This window comes from Macaca nemestrina, chromosome 6, assembly GCF_043159975.1.
Source record: "Macaca nemestrina isolate mMacNem1 chromosome 6, mMacNem.hap1, whole genome shotgun sequence".
Taxonomy (NCBI): Eukaryota; Metazoa; Chordata; class Mammalia; order Primates; family Cercopithecidae; genus Macaca; species Macaca nemestrina.
This window is the reverse complement of record NC_092130.1, coordinates 46352297-46370722: the sequence shown is the minus strand read 5'-3', so window position 1 is coordinate 46370722 and position 18426 is coordinate 46352297. Positions and strand designations below refer to the sequence as shown.

General features: G+C 47.8%; 1 protein-coding gene and 1 long non-coding RNA gene across 3 annotated transcripts in view; both read right to left on the bottom strand.

The window, feature by feature from the left end:
- The window catches only part of LOC105467147 (voltage dependent anion channel 1), a 97735-nt gene extending 94937 nt beyond the window's left edge, over positions 1-2798 (bottom strand). Inside the window, exon 1 of the mRNA XM_071098466.1 lies at positions 2780-2798. The gene's annotated coding sequence lies outside the window, so the exon portion shown is untranslated. The remainder of the gene's footprint in view (positions 1-2779) is intronic.
- A 653-nt stretch (positions 2799-3451) lies between these two features.
- LOC105467146 (uncharacterized) overlaps positions 3452-18426 on the bottom strand; it is a 35163-nt gene continuing 20188 nt past the window's right edge. For both annotated transcript variants that reach the window (XR_011624677.1, XR_003014782.2), the window contains 2 exons: positions 6784-6909; positions 3452-4858 (listed from right to left, as the gene is read on the bottom strand). This is a non-coding gene — a long non-coding RNA (uncharacterized lncRNA). The remainder of the gene's footprint in view (positions 4859-6783; positions 6910-18426) is intronic.

The following is an 18426-nucleotide window of genomic DNA, read 5'->3' as shown; positions in this document are numbered from 1 at the left end:
TACAGGCTTGAGCCACCGCGCCCGGCCTTAAAAATACAAAAATTAGTCGGTCATGGTGGTGTAAGCCTGTAATACGAGCTACGTGGGAGGCTGAGGCAGGAGAATCACTTGGACCTGAGCAGTGGAAGTTGCAGTAAGCAGAGATCATGCCACTGCACTCTAGCCTGGGTGACAGAGGGATACTCCATCTCAAAAAACAAAAACAAAAACAAAAACAGAATGCTTCACTTCAATTACTCTACTCCATCTTCTTAATTACTGTTACCTATCACTTTATTTTTTTTCTCATTTTAAACCCTCCCAATTAGTTGCTGTCATTATTGTTGTTGTTTTATACACAAGGATTATGAGATTTACCCAACATATTCTTTTTCCCCTTAGTATTGTGTCTTCCCTTCCATTCCTATCAGAGTTTTTTTTTTTTTTTTTTTCCTTTTGAGGAATACTCTTCAGCAATGTTTTCAATGAGGGGACGTATGTGAAAATGTTTCTCAGTGCTTTTTTTTTTTTTTTTTGTCTGAAATGTCATTATTTTGCACTCATTCTTGAACAACATGTATTTTAGTTTAGAATTTGGGGATAACAATTATTTTCCCCCAGTCCTTTGAAGATATTATTCTGATCTCTTTTGTTGTTAATGAGAAGGCTGTTTACTTATGATTTCTTTGTAGGTAATTTTTCTTTTTTCTGTGGTTTCTTTTAGGATTTTCTCATTGTCTTTGGTGTCAAGAAGTTTCACTACAACGTGGCTAGGTATAAAGTGATTTATATTTTCTCTGTTCGGAAACCACTGTGCGTCTTCAGCCTGAGGAGTCACAGACCCAACAGTTCTGGAAAATTATTAGCTGTCAGCTCTTTGCATATTGCTTCTTCCCCATTCTCTCCATTGTCTTCTGCCGAAATTAATAGTAGAGGTGTTTCTTCTACTTACTCTGTCCTCTGTGCATCTTGCTTTTCTTTTCACATTTCTTTTCAGTCTTTTAAAAACCTCTAGGCCAAATCGGTACACTTACCTAAAGTGAATTTAGAACAGAAAAAGACTTCTCTGGGAGGTGACTCTGTGTGTGTGTGTGTGTGTGTGTGTGTGTGTGTGTGTTCACACGCCCATTTTAGTAAAAGCAAATTTTACTTAGTAGCAGCCCTCTCTGGGAGTCCCAGCAAGACTCCCACCCACACAGCCACCCCCAATGTTTTACTGTGCTTTCAGAAGAAAAAAAATGAATGTTAAAGAAATCAGAAGCACAAAATGACTTACAGTAATAATCTGCCAAATTAGAAACAAAATCTTCAAAGGATCACCAGAGTTGACTAGAGATAAGGGAAATTTTTTTAGTGCTCTCTAAACCTTATGGTGCAGGATGGAGGGGCCCATTTCAATGGGCTGTAGCCCAAACCCTCTGAATAAATCCTGGGAGAATGTAGTTCTCAATACTTCTCCACCAGCCATCCGCTAATAATTCAGGACTGTTCTTAACCACAGGAACGTATGAAGGTGGGGCAGGGCAGGAAGAAGGAATGATGACCCCCGCAGAGGTGAGGGGTCTCTCCCATAGCCAACTGATTACCACCTATTAGGAAGGAAGCTGAATGTCTGACAAGTCCAGGAAGCTTCCTCTACCACCCAGGCCTCCTGAGTGGTATCGAAGAAAGGATGAATCATCAGACCCAGAACCTCTGGGAGACCACACTATGGCCTTTGGGGAGTGAGGGGGTCTCACTCCTGCTTCTCAGCGTTTCTCTTTATTTCTCTACCTTTGAGGGTTCGGGTTGGGTTAGGGCTGGTTTGCATGCTGATGGGTGTGTCAAAAGTGTTCGGACCAGAGCAACTCCATCTTGAGTAAAATGAGGCTGAGACCTACTGGGTTGGATTGCCAGATGGTTAAGGCATTCTAAGTCACAGGATGAGACAGGAGGTCAGGACAAGATACAGGTCATAGAGACCTTGCTGATAAAATAGTTTGCAAAAAGAAGCTGGCCAAAACCCACCAAAACCAAGCTTGGTGACAAGAGTGACCTATCTTCATCCTCACTGCTACTCTCCTACCAGCACCCTGACAGTTTACAAATGTCATGGCAACATCAGAAAGTTACCCTATATGGTCTAAAAAGGGGAGGCATGAATAATCCATCCCTTGTTTAGCATGTAATAAAAAAATAACTGTACAAATGGGCAACCAGCAGCCCTCTGCTCTGTCTATGGAGCGGTCGTTCTTTTATTCCTTTACTTTCTTTTTTTTTTTTTTGGAGGTGGAGCCTCACTCTGTTGCCCAGGCTGGAGTGCAATGGCATGATCTTGGCTCTCTGCAACCTTTGCCTCCCAGGTTCAAGCAATTCTCCTGCCTCAACCTCCTGAGTAGCTGGGATTACAGGTGCCTCCTACCATGCTCGGTTAATTTTTTTATTTTTGGTAGAGATGGGGTTTCACCACATTGGCTAGGCTGCTCTCGGACTCCTGACCTCAAGTGGTCTGCCCGCCTCAGCCTCCCAAAGTGCTAGGATTAGAGGCTTGAGCCACCACGCCTGGCTGAACTAAGGTTTTATCTAAATAACATTTATTTTTAAATACATGATTATGGCATAGAGTATTAAACATTTCAGAAACGCCTAAGATAATTACAGTCATCCTTTAATCCCAGCACCCAGAGAGAACTACTACTAAGAATGTGTTGTCTTATTTCCCTCCAGTCTTTTTTCCATACAGGCTTATATAGTTATTGGATAACAATGTCAAGAGCATTTTTTTTGTTCATAGTAAATATTCTATGTCATCATTACTCACGATTTGAAGTCTAGGATTTTCTCCAATGCTGTCTGGCCGTGGTAAACTATTAGTTAATTAGTGAATGTAACAGTCTCTACTGCTGAATATTCCCATGGTTTCCCAGTTCTAAGCAATGCTCCAATGTGTCATAGCACACACCTTTTTGCACGTATCTGCGATTATTTTCTAGGCAGCAAGGAGGTGCTGGATCAGAGGTCGGCACAGTTTTAAAGAACTTGTACAAATTTATTGCCAAAACGGCTCTTAGGATTTTCACAGGAAATTGGTCTCCAGCCGCTTCCCAGGGGCGTAAACCCCGCCCAGCAGAGGAACCTAGCGGTGGGGGCTCTGCCGTCCCACCCTGAGTCCCGAGGGCTGACCAGTCTTTCAGAAGTGTTAGGGGTTAACCCAACACCCCTCGACCCCGCGACCCCAGGCGGATTCCCCCTAGGGACTCCTCGGCCCAGCCTTCCTGGGGGATGACTTTACAAAGAGTGCCCAGCGGGTGCCACCCGCCCCTTCCCTTGGATAGCGCTCAGCCACTGCCAAGGTGCGGACGCAGCGGGGGCGGCGCCGCGCGGGAGAGGGCAGCCAGCGCGGCCACTTCAAAGCGCCGCGTGTGGGGCGGCAGGGGACTGGCTGGACTTGGAGGCCCACAAAGGGACTCGCCCCTTCCCCCCAACCCCGGGCCCAGCCGCGCCAGCTGTGCAGGTGGCGACATCCTCCTCGCCCAGCCTCGGGGGAGCGCCCTTCTCCACGCCCCTACCCACCCTGTCATTCCCACCTAGAGACCCTCAGCCTCAGGGCTCTCAGCCTCAGGCACTTTTGTCTGAGGTAAATGCGGATGACCAGCCTCACCCAGACCAAAAGTAACACCTTAAGCTTTTCCACCACGCAGAATTCCCCTTAGCCTTGACTTTCGTTTTTTGGGTAAGGGGTGAGTGTCTTGAAAGAAATGAGAAGTTAAGTTTTGAGTCTGAAAGAATTAAAATTCTCTGCCCCCACCCCCACCCAGTTCCAGTATTAGTGCGGCGTTGGAGGGTGGCCGAGGGTTGAGAGGCCGGGTGATGGATCCTGGACACAGCATGGCCTTGCCCTTAGCCCGTGTGGGGGGACCTGGGGTCTGTGAAATGCTGACATAATGGTCACAGATCCATTCCACCCCTCCTCCTTGGGAAGGGAGAAGCCAGTCTCCCCTCTCTGTACACTCTCCTCTCTGGTGGGCCTGTCCCAGGGTAACCCCTGGATAGGAGGCTGGAGTTTCCCCCCAGGGCTCCTTTGGCATCTGAGGTTGTGTGGAAGTTGATTCTGGTAGTGGAACCCAGTCCCCTACAGCAGCAGCCATGCAAAGGGGTTCTCAAGCAGCTGAGCAGCTCACCCTAGGGTCTGGCCCACCGATTCCAGGGAATGTAAAGGCTAGTTCATCTTGCAGACACCTTCTAAGAACTTCATCTCATCATGTATTCAACAGGAGCTGTCAGGCACCTACTATATATTAGGTGTTGGTCTTACAACCATGAACAACAGCCAGTCAAGACAGACAAGACTTTATATATTACCCAACCAGAGAGAGAGGGTAACCCAAACATTACTACCCAGGATTATAACTGGAGCCAGACTCTGTGCCACTGAAGGGGCAGGACCTGCTGCAGCTCTCAGGGACTCCAAAGGAGCTCCCATCCATCTCACAGGATTTGTGGTCACTTTGTGGTAGGTAACAGAGCCTCCTTCCCACCTCCCTTCGCTACCTGCATCAAACAGAGGAGCCTGCAGTTGACAGGAATCCTCTTTCTCATGATCAAGATGGCTGATGTTCATGGACAGCACACTGTGGGGAAAGGACCAGGAGTTCTGTGAACTGCAGGGTGACAGCTCTGCTCTGGGCAGAAACACCGGACAAATGCCCATTGGGTCTGACCCTCAGCCTGCAACTGGACCATCCTCAGGTGCAGAAGTGTCCAAGCCACCAAGTAAGCCCAGGAAGGGCAGTAAGTCTTTCTGATGGTCTTTAGTTCCAAGGGTCCAAGCTCCAGTTTCCTCCCATCTCTGTCCCAGTGATGGTCTCCTCCAACCCCATTGTGACCTCCTCCAGTCCAGCTGAGAACAAAGAGAACATCAAGATCTTGAAACCTCAAGACCTTTAGAAGACCTTCTCTGGGGATGTGGTCTCCTATTGTTTCTGTTATGAAAACCCCAGAGCACTTCCCAATCATGTTGTGTAAACAGCTCGCCGCCAATCTCAGAACCCTTCATTTGGCTCCAAAGGGAAGAACGGGGAGAGTCGCTCACTGCACAGGGGTGAGCGGTTGTGTGCCTAGAAAAGGATGGTCCTGCAGGCTATGTCAAGAGTCAAGAGGTCCTAGGCTTTTAGGCCTAGCTGGAACATCTGACCTGACAGCCCTGCTAACCAGACCTCTGGACCCATCACCAGTGCCCTGAAGGCCTTGCCTCCCAAAGGGATGCCAGCTAGGGTGCCTACCTCTTAGTAGAGGGAGGGGCACAAGATTAATTTTCCTTGAATATTGCCTTCCTAGGATGATGCGACTCTTCAAACAAGTAGAGGCTGAGCAGCTAACACCCTGAGGCAGCGATTCCCAAAGTCAGGTCCTTAAACCAGGGGCATCACATGGGAACTTGCTAGAAATGCAGATTCTCAGGCCTCATCCCAGTCCTCCTGAATTAGAAATTCCAGGGGTCTGGCCCACCAATATGTAGCTTAAAAAGCTCTCCAGGTAGTCTCCATACCCAACAAAGTTTGAGCATCACTGCTGTGGGTTGAGGAAGACATATTATTTCACCTTTTACTTGAATACCTCCTCTGATGCACACCTCATCACCAAACAAAACAGCTATCCTTGCATTGAGCTAGGCTGAGTTACATACAAGGATGTTTGCTACAGTGTTGCTTGTGATGGTGACAATCTGGAAACAATGTGAATGTTAATCAGAGAGAGAATGGTAAATAACCCATGGAATATACTCTGGAGAATACTAAGCAGTCATTTAAAAAGAAGGAAGTAGGTTTACATACATTGATGTGCAAAGATCTCCAACATGTACCAGTAGCTGAAAAAGGAAGCTGCTGAATAATACGTATAACTCAGACTTGTGTGTGTGTATGTGTATCCCAAACAAAATTATTTTTGTATCTACATACTTGTCCGTGAAAATGCATTTTAAAAAAACTGGAAGAAGACACATCCAACAGATAACCCTAAGTGGGGGACAGAGATGGAAGAACTCTAACTTTAATCACGCTATTTTTTCCCCATTATTTGTATTTATATGTCATCGAAAGTCAACATAAAAATTAATAAAAGCTGACTAGGCACGGTGGTGCATGCCTGTAATCCCAGCACTTTGGGAGGCCGAGGTGGGTGGATTACGAGGTCAGGAGATCGAGACCAGCCTGGCTAACATGGTGAAACCCCATCTCTCCTAAAAATGCAAAAATTAGCTGGACGTGGTGGCAGGTGCCTGTAGTCCCAGCTACTCAAGAGGCTGAGGCAGGAGAATGGCATGAACCCAGGAGGCAGAGCTTGCAATGAGCCGAGATCCCGCCACTGCACTGGGTCACAGAGCCAGACTGTCTCACAAAGAAAAAAAAAAAAGAATGAATAAAAGCTTTGAAATTACATCTACTTTGAAAAAGGACATTAAACTTGGGAGCAAGCATGCTAGCATGGGGGTGTTCTGTAACCTCATGTCAGACACAGAGCCTGGGTGGAGCTGGGCCCCAGGGATCTGACCCTGACTCACCAATGCGAGATCACCCTGAGAAGAGGGAAGAGGGCTCACAGTGCAAGTCCAGAGCAGAGGTTTTGTTGCCAGATAGCAGCCTTACCAGTCAGGCCTGGTCAACCAACCTATGAGGTACCTGTGGCAGCCTCACCCTTCCCGGGCCTCTTCTCCTCCAGGTTTAGCCCACCCAGCCCCAGTCACTTGGTGGTGGGAGGACCATTGGCTTCCCTTTCCCAATGGCGCTTAGAGTTTTAAAAAGAAACCTGAAGAACAATGCTTACCCTGCCCAATAAGGAATCATGGACTGATGCAGGGAACTCCAAACAGTTGAAGGGAGATTTGGTAATGATGGTCCTCACATGTGCCATGAAGACATCCACCATCAAAGGCTCCTTTCCCAGGAAAACCTAGACAGAGCAAATGGCACAGTCAAATGCCACAGTGACTGCCCCAGACCCCAGACCTGGGTCCTAGCCCTCCTCTCTGCTCATAACTTTGCTCAGTGGTGCAGCTCCTCCAGCCATTTGGCCTGTCAGCCAGCCACAGAGCTTTTTCATACACTATGTACACAGTCTGGATACACTATTCACACTACGATTTGCACACAATTCACATGCTATTCATACTACCATTCATAATTCTCTTCACACTACCATCACTGCTACTATTCACAGTACTGGCCACACACTAGTTACACTCCTATGCACATGCTATTTATATACCATTTGCACACAGTTCACACCACCATTCACACTTCTATTTGCACTGTTTGCACACTTTTCAGGCTATTACTGTTCACACATGATTCACACTGCTATCTGCATACTACTCACACTGCAATTAACAGTGCTATCCACACTGCCTTTCCCACTACTTTCACACTGCTATTTACAATCCTATCCAACACTACTCACACTCCTGTTTGCACACTACTCACACTACTATTCAGACTACTATTCACACACTATTTACACTGCTATTCACTGTTTTTTTGTTTGTTTGTTTGTTTGTTTGTTTGTTTTTGAGATGGAGTCTCACTCTGTTGCCCAAGCTGGAGTGCAGTGGCCGGATCTCAGCTCACTGCAAGCTCCGCCTCCCGGGTTCACACCATTCTCCGGCCTCAGCCTCCCGAGTAGCTGGGACTACAGGCGCCCGCCACCTCGCCCGGCTATTTTTTGTATTTTTTAGTAGAGACGGGGTTTCACCGTGTTAGCCAGGATGGTCTCGATCTCCTGACCTCGTGATCCGCCCATCTCGGCCTCCCAAAGTGCTGGGATTACAGGCTTGAGCCACCGCGCCCGGACTTCACTGTTTTTTGTTTTTTGTTTTTTTTTTTGAGGTGGAGTCTTGCACTGTTGCCCAGGCTGGAGTGCAGTGGTACGATCTTGGCTCACTGCAAGCTCCGCCTCCTGGGTTCACGCCATTCTCTTGTCTCAGCCTCCCAAGTAGCTGGGACTACAGATGCCTGCCACCACACCTGGCTAATTTTTTGTATTTGTAGTAGAGACGGGTTTTCACTGTGTTAGCTAGGATGGTCTCAATCTCCCGACCTTGTGATCCACCTGCCTTGGCCTCCCAAAGTGCTGGGATTACAGGCATGAGACACTGCGCCCGGCCTTTGCATTGTTATTTACACTACATTCACAATGCTTTCATACTGTTATTCACGCTGCTATTCACACTACTATTCATACACTACTCACTACTATTCACACACTATACATGCTACTGTTTCCATACTATTCACAATACTCTTCACAACACTACTCATGCACTACTGAGCTTGCAACCCTCTCAACCCCTCTCATGGTTTTATTGGGTTTTTTGTTTTGTTTTGTTTTTTGCTTTTGAGATGGAGTCTCCCTCTGTCACCCAGGATGGAGTGCAATGGCATGATCTTGCTCACTGCAACCTTTGCCTCCTAGGTTCAAGTAATTCTCCTGCCTCAGCCTCCCAAGTAGCTGGGATTATAGGCACATGCCACCTTGTCTGGCTAATTTTGTATTTTTAGTAGAGACAAGATTTCACCATGTTGGTCAGGCTGGTCTCGAACTCCTGACCTCAGGTGATCCACCCGCCTCAGCCTCCCAAAGTGCCGGGATTACAGGCATGAGCCACCGCAACCAGCCCTCTCTTACCTTGATAACTCCTATGCACCCTTCAGATCTCTGCTGAATCCTCACATTTTGTGGAAGCCTTCCCGAGTCCCCCAGACTCACAGGTCACTTTCTGCAAGGTCAGCCTTCACTGTTACCTCAGACATTTCCTTTGTTGCCATATGTGTTTTGGTGTGTCTAAAGTTTGTGCATGTCTGTCTCCCCATCTCCCCTCCCAGACCCTGAGTCCCGTACTGGCAAGGCTGAGTCTGCTTAGCTCACTGCTCTCACCCCAGCACCCAGCATAGCCCAGTACCCAGTGGATTCAGGTCCCAGGAAGATCTATGGTGTGTGTGAGGGACTCCATACCCAGGGAGGCTCATCCTTGGCTGAGAGTTCTTATACCACACAGCCTTCAAAGGGCTCAAGACACGGCCCTCCTCCCAGTGGCTGTGTGCATCTGGTTGTAAGGCAGGAGGCTGGATCAGATAGAATATCATCCCATCCAAAGACTCCAGAGGCCTTAGGTACAGGAGGCTGAAGAGGCAGGAGAGACAGCCACCTGGCTCTCTGGGAGCGGATCAGGTTATTTTAAACATGTACAGTTTGCCTGCTCTTTACCTGACATGGGCCTCTGCGGGTACCTAACAGGAGATCTGGAGGCAGGTCTAATTTAATGACCAGATAATAATTATTACTAATTAGCACTACTCTGGTAAATAAGCACTTTAAGTATTTGTTCTTTTAAGAAGGCCAAGCACGGTAGCTCACACCTGTAATCTCAGCACTTTGGGAGGCCGAGGCTGCCAGATCACTTGAGGCCAGGAGTTCAAGACCAGTCTGGCCAACAGGACGAAACCCCGTCTCTATTAAAAATACAAAAATTAGCCAGGCGTGATGGCGTGCACCTATAATCCCAGTTACTCGAGAGGCTGAGGCACAGGAATTGCTTGAACCCAGGAGGTGGAGGCTGCAGTGAGCCAAGATTGCAGTGAGCCGAGATTGCACCGCTGCACTCCAGTTTGGGTAACAGAGCAAGACTCTGTCTCAAAAAAAAAAAAAAAAAAAAAAAAGCGGGGGGAGGGGAATTAAACATTCACCTTTAAACCTCTTTACTCTCCCAATTGCCTACTAAAGCCTTTCTTCCCTGGCACAGGAAAAAAAAACTTCAGCTCAGCCTGGTCTGAAAATCATTCAACAAACTCTAAGGACCTACCATATGCCAGATGCAGCCTCTGCCCTCATGGAGCCTACTCCTCAGGAGAAAGGGATCTATGAATTGGTCTCATATGCCTGGGACCTGACCTTCCCAAACTGTGACTTGCACAGTTCCCATCATGCTGGGATGCCCCATAAACCATCATCATCAGAACTATCGTGTGTCCAGCTCTGTTTCAGAGCTTTGTGCATACTCGCTCATTTAATCATCATGATAACCCTATGAGACAGGTACTTTCCATTGTACAGAATGAGAAAACTGAGGCACAGAGAAGAGCTGGGCCTCCCTTTTGCCCTGCAAGCACCTACCCAGCCTGGGGTGGGGAGGGCGTTGCTCTAGGAGTAATATGTTCTTCACAGCTCCACAAAAATGGAATGTGGTTACTTGAGTGTTCCAGCCTTGGCCACAGGTCAGCTCTCCTACTAAAGCTAGAGAAGCATATGAAAGGTATTCCATATTCAGAGAAATTCCCCGAGAAAAGACCCTTCCCTTGGCCCTGCCCACTAATTATCAATGCCACGGGACTTTTTCCTTATTACAGCAAGACACATCAGGGAGCCTAGGACGCAGGGGAGAGGTGGAGTCTGTCACATGCTCCGAGCTGCTTCCAGGCCCAGTCTGATCCCTTGAGGTTATGAAAGGCACAGAGAGGTGGCCATCCAACACACACCGCCCAACATCTGCTGTATGCCAGACCCTCCTTGACTGAGCAGGGCCGGGCTGGGCTGGCCTGCAGACACAGAGCCAAATTGGACCCCTGCCCTCAGAGAGGCTAGAGATGCCCGTGGGAGATGCATGCAAAACTGAGCTGCACACACAGACAGAGGAGGGAGACCCACTCCAGCTGTGGTCAGGAAAAGTGAACTGGGTGGGGCAGGACAGGGGAGAGGCGAGGGATTCAGTTGAAAGGTGAGAGTTGGTACACTGTGAGGTCCAGGGGCAGGCAGCAGCTGGGAGCAGGTGCCTATTCAGAGCACTGCACAAAGCCCAGGAGGACAGGAAGACTTGGGGCTTGTTTAGGGACCCCCTACCGCAAGGCACCTGGGTGTTCACAGAATGAGCAAAGAGAGCACACTGGGGAGCAAGGATGAGTTCTGACACATGGAAGGCCACCCTGGGGCCAGCAGGGCCTTTACATTTGCCACATAGCAGGTGTGTAAGATAGTAAGAAGGTCCATTTGTGATGTCATCCCTCAAGCATCTATTTTTTTTTTTTTTTTTTTTTTTCTGAGACGGAGTTTTGCTTTTGTCACCCAGGCTGGAGTGCGATGGCACAATCTCGGCTCACTGCCTCCCGGGTTCAAGCAATTCTCCTGCCTCAGCCTTCCGAGTAGCTGGGATTACAGGTGCCCACCACCACACTCAGTTAGTTTTTGTATTTTTAGTAGAGATAGGGTTTCACCATGTTGGCCAGGCTGCTCTTAAACTCCTGACCTCAGGTGAATCGCCCACCTCGGCCTCCCAAAGTGCTGGGATTACAGGCATGAGCCACTGCACCCGGTCTATTTTTTTTTTTTTAACCTTTTTTTTCTCTTCTTCTTTTTTTGAGACAGGGTTTCAGTCTGTGACCCAGGCTGGAGTGCAGTCATGCCATCTCGGCTCACTGCAGCCTCTGCCTCCCAGGCTCAATTGATTCTCCTGCCTCAGCCTCCAGAGTAGCCAGGATTACAGATACATGCCACCATGCCCCGGTAATTTTGTTAATCTTTTTGTAGAGACAAGGTCTCACTATGTGTGCCCAGGCTGATCTCCAACTCCTGTGCTCAAGGGATCCTCCCGCCTCAGCCTACCAAAGTGCTGCGATTACAGGTATGAGCCACCATGCCTGGCCCCTTCAAGCATCCAGGAGAGATGCTCTGGCCACTGTGTGGCCCATACATGAAATGGGACCAGGCGACACAGTGAGGAGAGAGTGGCATCACCATCTGAGGGGGACCAGGGGTCTGGACTGAAACCATCACAGAGAGCAGGGGGAGGAGGGAAGGATTTGGGAAACATTGAGGGAGAAGGACAGATGGACTTAGTCTCCACTCGGGGTGGAGAATGAGGGAGCAAAATAGCCCGGGAGGTGCCTTCAGGGTGTCCGGCTCAAGGGAGGAGGTGGAAGTGGTATGTGCTGAGCCAGGAATCTGGCAGAAGTGGTATTTGTTTTGGGACATGTTGCATTTCAATCTAAATCAGTTGGAGCCCTACTATGCGCCCAGCCAGATCCCCCCTTTGTTTGCAAAGCCTTAGATTGCTAGATCATTTCCAAGACTTGGTAGCACAAAGCCCCCAGGCCTTCCCAGGTGAGTTACTTTTGGCAGAGGCATCTGCTGGTGGGGCCTCAAGGGCCACTGATACCCTAACTTTCACCCCAAGAAACCCACTCTATGAGGGAGCTCAGCGGCCAGAACAGAATACAGGCTGTTGTTGACATAAGAGGAAAAACCGGGCTTCCTGTTTGAACTTATGCAGGTACTGGAAGCTCTGAGTAATGCTGAATCTTGGCCTGCCCCAAAGGCGGCCTGCGGTGGGGGCTTCTCACAGTTGCTGTCAAGAGTGGCTTTCAAGCATTTGCTTACAGGGGATGTGAGGCCTGGCCAGTGAGTGCTGCATAGAGGAACGCTGCATCCATGTAGAGAGGCCACAAGATGTGTAACATCAAAGCCGGCCGAGCATCGGCCTGTCTCAGGCCACTCATTGTGGTCAATTGTCCTTGATAAGAACCCATCATCAGACACCGAGGATTTCTCACACGGCCGAAGGCCACTTTCACAGTCTCCAGTGGCCTTTACTCCCACAAAACAGACTATTTCTAGGCCCCTGGACACTGGGATTGTCTCCTTTTGCCCAGCCTGGGGTCAAGCCAGTGAGAGGTGCCACGGGGCCCAGGACTCATCTGGGCCAGAAAAGCTGGCATAAACTCCCTGTGGGACCTGGGGCAGAGCCCTTGGTCTCTCCCAGCCCCAGACCCCTGTCTGTAATGGGACCTTGTAGTGGAACAAAAACTGCAAGACTCCACAGAGGTACAGTACCACGGGCAGGCTGAGCCGCGGCGGTGCGGTACCACGGGCAGGCTGAGCCGCGGCGGTGCGGTACCACGGGCAGGCTGAGCCGCGGCGGTGCGGTACCACGGGCAGGCTGAGTGTTGGGGCACTAACAACATGAGTTGACATTTGTGGTGCTCTTACCACCCACCAGACTGGGCTAGTGCTGGATCTCATTTAAGTCCCACAACAATATTCCTGGATATGGTTCTATTCTAAAACAAACATTTGTTCATATTTTTCAACTTTGTTGAGGTATAATTGAAGTCTACTGAGCTATACATATTTAAAGTGTATACTGATAAGAGGTTTTTTCTCTAGATATTAATTTTAATTATTTTAAAACTACATAAATTTTTAATTTTATTTATTTATTTATTTATTTTGAGACAGAGTCTCACTGTTGCCCAGTGCAATGGCGTGATCTTGGCTCACTGCAACCTCCGCTTCCCAGGCTCAAGCGATCTTCCCACCTAAGCCTCCCAAGCAGCTTGGATTACAGTGTGCACCACTATGCCTAGCTAACTTTTTTTTTTTTTTTTTTTTTTTTTTTTGAGACAGAGTTTTGCTCTTGTTGCCGGGCTGGAGTGCAATGGTGCGATCTCAGCTCACTGCAACCTCTGCCTCCCAGGTTCAAATGATTCCCCTGCCTCAGCCTCCCGAGTAGCCGGGATTACAGGCATGCACCACCACACCCGGCTACTTTTTTGTGTTTTTAGTAGAGACGGGGTTTCACCATGTCAGCCAGGCTGGTCTCGAACTCTCGACCAGGTGATCCCCCTGCCTCAGCCTCCCAAAGTGCTGGGATTACAGGCGTGAGCCACCACACCTGGCCCTAGATAACTTTTTGTATTTTTGGTAGAGACAGAGTTTCACCATGTTGCCCAGGCTGGTCTCAAACTCCTGATCTCAGGCAATCTACCCACCTCAGCTTCCCAAAGTAATGGGATTACAAGTGTGAACCACCCTGTCCAGCCAAAACAACACAATTTAGTACCAAATGTTTAACAAGCACCTATTTTAATTGCTAAAATCTGTGAAATAAGTATTATTTGTATTTGACCTGCTATACAAAACCCCTCAATTTTTCTTTTGACAAAAGGTAGTAGAAATCCCAAATAAATAAGAGACTACTCATTAAAGGTCATGTTTACTAATCTAGCACCGTAATTCCAGTCTTAGAACCTCCCACTCAGCTGGAAGAAGGAGATAGCAAGAGGTGAGATATCAGAAACATAATGATAGTTCTCAACATGGGGCCTCATTTTGCTTCCTCTAAGGCAAAAAACACAGGGTCTAGCAAGGAAGAAAATCACTGAGGCTGGAGATAAAAACAAAAGACTTTGGTTGAGATGGTAAAGGAGGCCCTCAAGAGTGGTGGAATCAGTGTATCCAGAAGGCAGTGCTAGAGTCAGCCTCATCGATTAGGGGGTTTCTTTCTTCCTGGCTTCAAGTCCTTTTTTTTTTTAGCCAGGTTTGGTACATCATAGTTCTGAGCCAGATACATTCCAACCACGTTGGCCAAAGTGAATCCAAGTAGGAACTGGATCATGATTGTTAGCAGGGAGGTTAGGGAGGGCATGAAGGGTGGCTGCAGCTCTGCAGGCTGGTCTGAGCCTCCATTCGGTAAGTTTGAACATGTTTACACCCGTGCAGCTATTACTACAATCGATACGACAGACATCTCCAGCACTCCCAACAGTTTTCTTGTGCTTCTTTGTAATCCATTCCTCCTTCCTTCTACCCCAATCCTCAGCAACCACTGATCTGCTTTCTGTCAATAGAGATTCCTTTACATTTTGTAGAGTCTTATATAAATCAAATTATATAGTATGAACTCTCTTTTGTCTGGATTTTTTTCACTCAACATAATTATTGTGAGATTTATCCATGTTGTTGCCCATACCAATAGTGAATTCCTTTTGATCGCTGAATACTACTCCATTGCATGGATATACCACCATATCTTTATCCATTCACTTATTGGTAGACCTTATGGCTGTTTCTAGCTTTGGGCTATTATAAAGTTGCTATAAACATTTGTGTAGAAATCTTTGGGTGGACATGTTTTAATTTCCGTTGGGTAAATATCTAGGAGTAGAATGTCTGGATCATATAATAGATACATGTTTATCTTTTGAAGGAGCTGCCAAACTGTTATCCAAATTGGTTTTATATTCATATCAGCAATATAACTGCTTCACCTCCTTGCCAACCTGGTGTGGTCAGTTTGGGTTTTGTTTTGTTTCATTTCATTTTGTTTTTCAGCTATTCTAATGGATGCAGTAGTGGTACCTCATTGTGGTTTTAATCTGCATTTCCCTGATGACTTGACTAATGATGTTGAGTATCTTTTCATGTGCTTATCAGCCATTCATATATATATAATCAGGGAAATGCAAATTAATATTATATCTATATATATAAAAAATTTTTTTGGTGAATGTCTGTATAAATCTTAGCTTCTCTGAAACTGAGACGCATCTTACAATTGATGGCTTTTATAGCTAAACTGGCAAGGAGTGCTTTACCTTTTGTGGTACAACATAAAATATGATATACCTTACAATGGATGCAGATTTAGATTTATGAAATCCATAAGATTCAGATTTATGAAATATATAAAGTCACTTGCCTTGGGTCACACAGTGATGGAAAACAGTGTCAAACCCTGAGCCTGTGTTTTTTTGTTTTTTTTGAGATGGAGTCTCACTCTGTTGCCCAAGCTGGAGTGCAGTGGCACGATCTCATCTCACTGCAACCTCCACCTCCTGGGTTCAAGCAATTCTCATGCCTCAGCCTCCCAAGTAGCTGAGATTACAGGCACCTGCCACCATGCCCGGCTAATTTTTGTATTTTTAGCAGAGATGGGGGTTTCACCATGTTGGCCAGGCTGGTCTCAGACTCCTGACCTCAAGTGATCCGCCTTCCTCGGCCTCCCAAAGTGCTGGGGTTACAGGCATGAGCCACTGTGCCCAGCCAAGCCTGTGCTTTTAAATGTCGTATTATCCTGCATGGTTAGAAGAATCATGACCAAGTTTGTGGTCAGTGGGGAAAACTACTTCTGTGTTCTAAGTGCTATGTCAAAGAGTTCTGGAATGTCCAGGCTCCAGGCTTCCAGGTCTCAGCTGGCCTTGGTATCCCTCTGCACGGCAGATGTGTCCACTATGAGCCTTCAACTAGCAAGGACTTACCAAGAGCAACTATATGACAGGCTAGGGTGTGGAGCAGACAGGATGCAGTCTCTGGCCTGTAGGACTCAGAGTTCACAGAGGGAGACAAGAGAGACCCAGAGGACAGACACTTAGCAGAGGCTGGGAATGCTCCAGTGGCCATGGGCCCGAGCAGTCCTCCAGTGCTTTGTGACCTGGATAAAGAATTCAAAGTGGAGTGGTGCAGAGGTCCCAGGTTTTTTAAGCCCTGAGGCTCAATCCTGGCTCCATCCCTTATGAATTGTGTGACCTCAGGCACGTGGCATGAGCCTCGTAAAATAGGGGGCAAATTATGCTATCACGGGTATTTTTATTCTTACTTTAGAGATGAGAAAACAGACTTAGAGATGATTAAATAACAAAATGTACGTAGAGCACTTGGCTCAAACACAGGGTCCTTGGACTTTAAAGGATAGCTAGGAATCAGGTTGGCAGGGAGGAGGAATGAGAGGATCCCAAGAAAGGAAACCTGTGTGATCCAAGGCAGGGAGTGTGGACACAGAGGGGAGTTGCCGAGGTAGGAAGAGTCTGCTGGAGTAGTGATTCCAGGGCCTCCTCCTCTGAAAGGCCTTTGCAGGGGCCTCCGGGAGCAGCTCCTGAATCCTGCCCAGTGTTCTATGTTGGGCCGAGAGCCGAGCAACTGGAGCTGCGTGGGGTAAGGAGGCCCAGAGGGCCAGACACTGCAAGCCAGACCCTGAAACTGGCCCAAACTTTGGTCTCAGCAGCTGTCATGGCCATGACAATGCTTGGCCCTCCAGGGTGGCATGGTGGGGATCCCTGTTGATGAGGTTGCCCACAAGACAGTGGTCCAGAGGTCCCCACATGCCTGCTCAGGTCCTGGCTACCCCCAGCCTGCTGTGGTTCCCATGGCTAGCCACTTCAACTCTCTGTGCCTCAGTTTCCCCATCTCTCAAATGGGAATGGGAAAACATGGCAGGCCTGCCTGCCTCCCCAACCCACAGAGCTGTGGTGGGGACTGAATGAGCTGCTAAAAGCACGTGAATGGGCTTCAAAACCTGCCAGGTGTTAGGATGATGCAAATCCAGGGCAATCCAGGGAATAACAGAACTATCAACTGTCACGCCTGGCAGGGACCCTAAAGAGATTTTACTGTGACACTGGCATTTTCCTGATGAAGAAATTGAGGCCCAGAGATCTGAAGTAGCTCACCTAGTGTCACACAGCTAGTAGGCCAGGATTCAACCCACGGTTTGACTAATGTAAGCCAGCTCTCACCTCTCTACCTCACAGGCCTGGGATCTCTGGGGTCCTTGGGCACAAGACAAAGTGAAAAATAAAATCAAGAGCCAAGATGGTCTCTCTTAAGAAACCTGGAAGCCACTGATTTCAGTACAAAGCTTGGACGTCTTTGAACATGCCTGGTCTCTTCAGACACAATTATGGGACCTCCCCCAGAAGCCTCCTTTGGCTTCAGAGTTCTTTCTGCAGCTGCTGCTCAAACTGTTCTTGCCTTATCTGTAAAATGGGCATAGAACACCTCAGGGGTTTGCATAGGCTGCCATATTGGTCAACCTTCTCCACAGGGCCAGGCGCAGTGGCTCACGCCTGTAATCCCAGCCCTCTGGAAGGCAAAGGTAGGAGGATCACTTGAGGTTAGGAGTTTGAGACCAGCCTGTGCAACATAGCAAGACCCCATTTCTAAAAAAACCCAAACATTTAATTAGCTGAGTATGGTGGCGCATACCTCTAGTCCTAACTACTTGAGAGGCTGAGGTGGGAGGATTGCTTGAGCTCAGGAATTTGAGGTTACTATGAGCTATGATCGGCCTGGGTAACAGAATAAGATCCTATCTCTGAAAAATAGAATAAAAAATAAGGCTGGGTGCAGTGGCTCACACCTGTAATCCCACCACTTTTAGAGTCCAAGGCGGGCGGATCACTTGAGGTCAGGAGTTCAAGACCAGCCTGGACAATATGGTGAAACCCTGTCTCTACTAAAAATACAAAAAAATGTAGCCGGGTGTGATGGCGTGTGCCTGTAATCGCAGCCACTTGGGAGGCTGAGGCAGGAGAATCACTTGAACCTGGGAGGCAGAGGTTGCAGTGAGCCAAGATTGCTCCACTGCACTCCAGCCTGGGCAACAGAGCAAGACTCCATCTCAAATAATAATAATAATAAATAAAAACTTTCTCCATGGGAAGGGAGATAATAGACATGAAAGTACTTTAGAATGAAAAAACTATCATTGCTTACACAAAGCAACACAGGGTCTATTCCTATTGTGATGTAATGGCTCCAAGGGTAGTCAGCCCTTGGGAGATTGCAAATATTGATGAGCAAAGGGAAGAGCTTAAACACGACTACAGGAGATGCAACAGCTGAGGAACCTGGAACCTGGGCGGCCTC